Source organism: Lactuca serriola, chromosome 3, assembly GCF_051521515.1.
Source record: "Lactuca serriola cultivar US96UC23 chromosome 3, Lser_US96UC23_V15, whole genome shotgun sequence".
Taxonomy (NCBI): domain Eukaryota; kingdom Viridiplantae; phylum Streptophyta; class Magnoliopsida; order Asterales; family Asteraceae; genus Lactuca; species Lactuca serriola.
Genome location: NC_136410.1, coordinates 19,674,553 through 19,682,261, shown reverse-complemented (window position 1 = coordinate 19,682,261; position 7,709 = coordinate 19,674,553).

Here is a 7,709-nt window from a genome sequence, read left to right as displayed (position 1 = left end):
ATAAAATATTAATTTTAACATGTATTTTGTAATAATAAAAGTAATATTTATAAACTTTACAAATGTTTATAAATAATAAAATAATTTATATAAAAATAAAATAAACTTGTTATAGACCTTTTAAGACTGTTGATAGTTTTTTAATTTTTCAATCAAGAAGTAGACTCTTAGTTTTTCACATTTGATAATCTCTCTTAACTTTTGTTTATTAATTGTTCATTACTCTGAAATGAGTTGTATCTAAATAAAAATATACGAGCGTCTTCTGAAAATACTTTATTTTTTCAATAAACATTTTATCTCCTTTTTATACTTCACATGATCGCCTTCATTTTTCTTCCTATTTCATTTACGGACCTCTTAAAAACTTAATGTCTCTAAAAAAATTCAAATCGTGCAAAACAATGCTTGTATTTTTATTAACTTTTATTTAAAAATATGAAAACCTTAAGTCTTAAGTTCTACCTAGAAAATACAAACTTATTAAAATATATAAATTAACATTTTTTAGATATATATATATATATATATATATATATATATATATATATATATATATATATATAATTTTTAACATGTATATTTATTAACTAATATTACTAGCTTCAAATGACTAATTAACATAATTTACAGAAAATTTACATATGAAAATAAAATAAAATAAACACATTTTAAAGTAAAAGTACGAACTTATTTTGTTTTTCTTTACAAGCATAAAACCTTTTAATTCATAAGTTACTTGAAATAACAATTTTTTAGAATGGTGGGAAAATATAAAGACCAGCAAAAACTACAAACTAAAAATTACACGGAAATACAAGTTAACATAGGATTTTACAGCCAAGTTACTTGAAGTAACATTTAAAATATTTTAATTTTTATATAGTTCTTAATTTCTTATACTTCTAAAAACGTATTAAAGGGTTTTTTAACCACTATAAAATTTATAGTTTTAACTTGGAAGCTTATTGACTTATTATTGATACTAAAAAAAACTCGAAAGGCGTGATGATTGAAAATAGGTTTTAAACTTTTTGACTTTTAATTCCAACGCTTTAGAAAGCCATTGGAAAATGGGCCCAATGTCATTGCAGTGTTCTTCAAAGTTGACTCGTTACACCCTCAATATCCAACAACAATTACCATCCTTTTTTTTTTTTTTAATCTAGTTAGTTAAAAAGAAATTGACCTTAATTGTACCCCGTGTCCATCGTCGGTTCCTCTGCCGGAATCGGATGATGAAGAACTATCTTCATCATCTTCTGAAATCAGAAACACACCGGAGATTGGCAAGATGTTGGGCTTTCAAGTGGAGGCAGACAATCCGATTCTACTGGAAGCCTTTGGAGAAGTAGGTGAGAACCCGTTATCACAATAAATATTATGTCTTTAAATGTCAGAGGTATTGGTGAAAAATGTAAAACCGACTGGTCCGTAAGCTTAGGTACGATCATAAATTATGTATGATTGCTATCCAAGAATCGAAGTTGGGCGAATCCTCTATCCCATTCAATGTGTCGATTTGTTGGGGAGACTCAGACTGTGATTTTGAACAAGTTTATACTACAGGTAGATCTGGTGGCTTGATTACTATTTGGGATAAGAAGATGTTCACGCCGGTTGAGATAATAAAATCGAGAAACTATCTTGTGGTAGTAGGGAATTTGGTTGGTATTAGCAGACTCACTGGGTTGGTGAACGTATACGAACCCCAATTGATAGGCGAAAAGACAAAGCTTTGGGACGAGCTGATGGCAATAAAACGTGCAAGACTCGTGGATTTTTATGGGAGACTTCAATGTAGTCCGTAGAGCTGATGAACGTATCAATTCTACATTTTGTCATCGGAGCGCATCTTCCTTCAATTTGCTCATTCAGAACGGGGAACTCAGTGATTTGAAAATGGGAGGTCAAAGATTTACTTACTTCAAAACTCAGGGTGCCAAACTAAGTAAGTTGGATCGCTTCCTTGTCTGTAACAAATTCTTAGTTTCCTTCCCACTTTCTTCTTGTTTTGCTTTGGATAGAGACCTCTCTGATCACTCTCCAATAATTCTTCGTGCACGATGTGATGACTTTGGTCCTCTCCCATTTAAGCTTCTCAACTCTTGGATGCTGAATGATGAATTCGATGGGATCGTCTTGAAAGCAAGTGAAGGTTTTGTGGGATACGACAATCAAAAGGGCGATTAAGGATTGGAGAATAAATGCAATAAGAAACGGCAGTAAAGAATTTGACGAATTGAAAAAACGAATGGTTGAGATAGAGGCATTAGCAAAAACACGACCGTTGACGGAAGAAGAAAAAGCTAGGGCGACATCAATGGATCTGAAACAAAGGGCGAAAATCAAATGGGAAGTGGATGGAGATGAAAATACTCGTTTTTTCCACGGATATGTCAATAACAGAAACAGAAAGAATCATATTCATGGAATCATGGCGAATGGTTCATGGACAACTGACCCGATATAAATAAAAAAGGAAGCTGTAAAATTCTTCGAGATGAAATTCTATGAAAAATAGCCAAATAGACCCTCTTTCATACACCCTAGTTTCCGTAAACTTTCGGAATCGGACGCAAGATTCCTTGAGGGAGAGTTCTCTTTGGAGGAGATAAAAAACGCAGTATGGGCATGTGGTGGTGATAAATCCCTGAGACCGGATGGATTCACCTTTAAAATTTTCAAAAGATATTGGGACTTGCTTCGTGATGACATTTGGGGTTTGGTAAAGCACTTTGAAGCTGGTGGTAAATTCTCAAGAGGATGCAATTCCTTTTTCATCTCCCTTGCAGCCAAATCAAAAGATCTGTTACACTTTGGGGACTTTCGACCTATCAGCATGATTGGCTCATTATACAAAATAATTGCTAAATTGCTAGCAGTTAGCTTTAAAACAAAGTTATTGGAAGCGTTATTGATGAGGTGCAATCGACCTATGTTGAAGGCAGAAATATTCTGAAGGGGCCGTTAATAGTCAATGAGCTATGCACTTGGTCAAAGAATAAAAAACGGAAGATGCTCCTTTTCAAAGCAGACTTCAACAAGGCATTTGACTCCATGAATTGGTATTTCCTTGACTCAATCATGGATCAATGAAGCTTAGGGAGAAATGGAGAAAGTGGATCCGAAATTTCCTGGAGTTTGGGAGAGCACCGGTAATCATCAATGGAAGTCCAACCACTGAATTCACAATGTCTAGGGGAGTTAGGCAGGGAGACCCTCTCTCTCTCCCTTCCTCTTCATTCTTGCTATGGAAGGCCTTAACCTAGCGATGAAGACGGTAGTGGATACAGGGGTGTTCAATGGGTTAAAACTCCTAAACTCTAACATTTGTTTATCTCACTTATTTTATGCAGATGACGCGCTCTTTACAGGTGAATGGTCGAGGAGAAACATTGCTAATCTGGCTCATATTTTGAGATGCTTCTATGTTTCATCTGGGCTGAAAGTGAATTTCGGAAAATCGACGGTGTTTGGGAATGGAGCTTCTGACTCGGAAATCCTGAACTGGTCCTCTCCCCTTGGTTGTAAATCATCGGCGCTACCGTTTACCTATCTTGGAATCCCAGTTGGCGGGAACATGAATCTAAAAAGCGAATGGAGGCCGATAATTGATAAATTCCAATCAAAATAGTCAGTGTGGAAAGCTAAAACGTTGAGCTTTGGTGGCAGAATTACGCTTGCGAAGGCAGTGCTTGGTAACCTCCTGATATATTACATGTCCATCTTTGTTGTCCCTAATGGAGTCATTGACATTCTTGAAAAAATAAGGAGAAATTTTATCCGGAGTAGAGAATACGGGAGAAAAAGCATTTGCTGGGTGAAGTGGGAAAAGATCATGGACCCAAAAAAGGTGGGGGGGGGGGGGGTATTGGGCTTGGCTGTCACACCCCCAAACCGAATATTTTCCTTACAAGAATGATGTGTAGTCTTAAATACCAAGATCGAAAGTGTACAGTAATATCCGTACTTATTGATATAAAAAGTGATTTTAAATCGACATAAAACCCTTTTTGATTTATAAAAATCCCCGTAAACTTTATGTGTTGTTAACTCCCTATGTGAGTCGCTATAACCATACTATCACTGAATGAACCTGCCACGATGTTTCTCAGGCGTCGAAAAATGTTATAACACTTGTCACCCGTAGACCTGTAGGTCCCACTGTAGCTAGCAGCAAGGTGTGGGGTGTCAAACCCAATATAGATCTATACACAACTATCACGTTCTCCCTACAAGCGACTCTGGTTATAACTACCAGAAATTTTAACCCGTACTCTAGGAGTACTGAGAAGAATGTCTCACAATTTAAGTTAACAAGTTTATGTGTGGTGTGTAGGGCTATTCACTATTCGGATAAAACCGAATTATCCAATTGGACAATTTGGATTGGATTATTTGGTTCGGATATTCAGATTTTTGGATTGGTTTTCAATAAAATCGAATTATTGTTTTGGATTTCGGATTGGTCTTGGTTTATAAAATAAGAACTGAAAAGTCCAAAAAAACCGAATAAACATTTATTATTTATCTATTTATAATATATATCATTAATTATTTATTAATTTTGTAATTTATTTTTTCAAATACGCTCAAAACGTTTCACCCGATAAAAAAACATTGATATGCATTTTCTCTCGAAAGTTTTGTATCTATAAAATATTGAGCTATAATATGTCTTCTTATTAGTTGTTTATAAATTTCAAATCACAACTAAATTATTTGTTTTTCTTCTTGGTTAAATTTGGGTAATATTATAATTATATCTCGTTTTAAAATGTTTCGGTTTTTGAAAACATAATTATAAAAATCGATCCAACCGAATTGTAATTGGATCGGATCAGATCGGATTTGAATTTAGTTTGGACAATTTGGATCCATGTTTTGAAAACCGAAATCAATTTGGATTTACTTGATTGGATCAGATCAAACCGATCCATCCAAACGAACACCCCTAGTGGTGTGTGTGAGTGTAAAACCTTTTTCTGTGGGAATTAAAACCTTCCGAAATGTGTTTGTTGTGTTAATGGAGACATAAACCATACCTATTATAGTTTATCAAAACGTTTAAATGTAATAGTTATAACTTTGTTTACTATGGTTAACTACTGTATTTGTGAAGGTAAAAACCTTTTTGTTTACCGATAAGTATATATACCTTTTACTAAAGTGAAATAACATGCAATATAACAACTAATTAATTTCCATACTTATGAAGGTAAAAATCCATTTGTTTTCTGATGTATGCCAATACATCAAGACGAAATGACATGTAATGTAAAAACATATATTCACATAACGATACACACCTTGCTCAACAAGTTACAAGGTGCAAATGAAGTTGATAGCATTTTTCTAGTGTTAACATTTCTATTACTGTTCTTAGAAAATTTATAGAAAAATCATCAAAGGTCCAAATCAGAATCCGTAAATTCTGAGAGTTTGGGAAATGAGTCTAGTTTGTTCATACATTTTATTATGATTTTTAATGACCTCCAACTTGTGTGAAAAAGTCCAAAATCACAGACTGGTCCGGATTTGCTCTTGAAATGATAGACAGTTTTGTAAAAATCCCCATAATTGTAGAAAAATCGTATGGAGGTGTGCAAGTAGTCATTTTAAAGGTATAAATCTGAACTACTTGCACCTAATACAGTTTTGAAAACTAAAATGTTTAAGTTGGCCAAAACAGTCCGTGAATGGAGTTAAACTTTTCTGAGGAAAGCTGTTGGATGAGTTTAGTTATGTTGTTGTGTTTTAACTTGTATTCCCCCCCCCCCCTTAAAACTTAAGAAAAACATGAAAAGATAGGGGTATGAACTCACTTTGTGTGATTTCAGTGGATGAATGTCGAAGAAAAGAAGTGTTCCACTCAAGAACACTAAGAAGATGCCTTGATGATTCGAGAATCTAACACAAATATGAAGGAGTTTGTGTAAGAAATCTATGATTTGAGTAGAAATGAGTGAAATAATCATATGGAGGATGATAATACTTACCAAAAGTAGAAGGAAAGCCTTGTAAAATGCCTTGGAGGTCTCGAAATTGAGAGAAAAGAGTTTGATCTTTTGGTGGAATGAGAGGAAATGAATGAAGTGAGGAGAGAGGTGGGTTTTTCCCAGCCACTAGAACATGGTTATGGCTAGAGTATGATGGAAAAAGTACAATGAAGTGACTAGGGGTGGTGGGGAGGTGTAGCTGGTCATGGAGTGGGTGTGAGGGTGGTTGCTTGTGTCATTAACTAAAGAAAAGTCAACACTCCACCTCTTGTACTTCACCCACTCTTCTTGGATAAGATTTATCCCCAAAAACGTGATTAATTAATAAATATGGGGCCTTATATGTTAAAATAAAGTTTTGGGTGAAAATACCGCGTTAAAATAATTAAAAACGGGCCTAAAATGCAAAACTAGTCGAAAACCGGGTGAAATTTGCCTACCTGCGAGACCTCTCGGTACTGGGCCGAGGTTCAACCCCTTCTGCTGCTGGGCCGAAGGCGAAATGGAGCGAAAGGGGTAGGAGGCGAAGGCGAAGGTAGGGTTCGGTGCTCAGGCAAGGTTCGGTCCGAAGGGACCTTTAGGTTCGGTCTATGCGAGACTTCGGTCCGAGATAGGTTAGTTCGCTTCTAACAAGCTCGACTCCTTAAGAGGGTTCGGCTCTTTAAGGCTATTTTTCGCGTAGACTTTCGTTTTCAAGCTGTTTTCGACTAATTCGAGGGTCGGGATGCCCCAAGTGATTATAAAAAGTTGAGAGAGATTTTGAGAGAGATTTGGGAGAGATTTCACATACTTGGAGAGATTTCACATACTTGGAGAGATTTCTCATACCTAGAGAGATTTGGGAGAGATTTCACATACTTAGAGAGATTTCTCATACCTAGAGAGATTTGGGAGAGATTTCACATACTTGGAGAGATTTGGGGGAGACTTCACATACTTGGAGAGATTTCACATACTTAGAGAGATTTCACATACTTGGAGAGATTTTAAATAGAGAGAGATAGAGTGAAAGAGATTGGGAGAGGCTTCTTTTGTGACCTTCTTGAGTGCTTGGCTCCGCAACACAAGGTCTGTAAGCCTCGTTAAGCCATGTTTAAGAATCTTACACACTCCTGATGAGTATACAACATTGTTTTATCGGTTTGGTTCATTACTTACCACATTTTTAGGTTAAGGAAATCTAGATATACGAACTTTTCAATTGATGATTTCTCATTAGAATAGCGAGTTGTATAGTAATTACCTAACGTAAGCCCTAGTACACAAGGGTTAGTTGAGTCGACCGATTTGACTAGTTGACTTTAGTCGACTTTGACTTGACCGGAAATTGACGGTTGTCACATCGGCTCAATTAAATCTCTTAATCTCTCCTTAGTCACTAGATGGTTATGGAAACTAAAAAATGACAATTCTGCCCCCTGGGCAAAAGTGATCAACTGCTTACATGGACTATCAGGAAGACACTGGACTGTGTTTGGCAACTACTCGATCACAGGGGTCTGGAAAAACATCATGAAGTCTAGCAGGTGCTTGGCTAATCTCAACATTGATCGTAGTGAGGTTGTTTCATGGAATCCAGAGATAAACAAATGGGTCTCTAGTTTTTCGTCTGAGAATCAATTCATTGTCAGTTTGCTACGAGAACGAATCGATTTGGCGAGTCATATTGTTAGTGATGGGCCCTTTGATTGGTGCAAAGTGATCCCA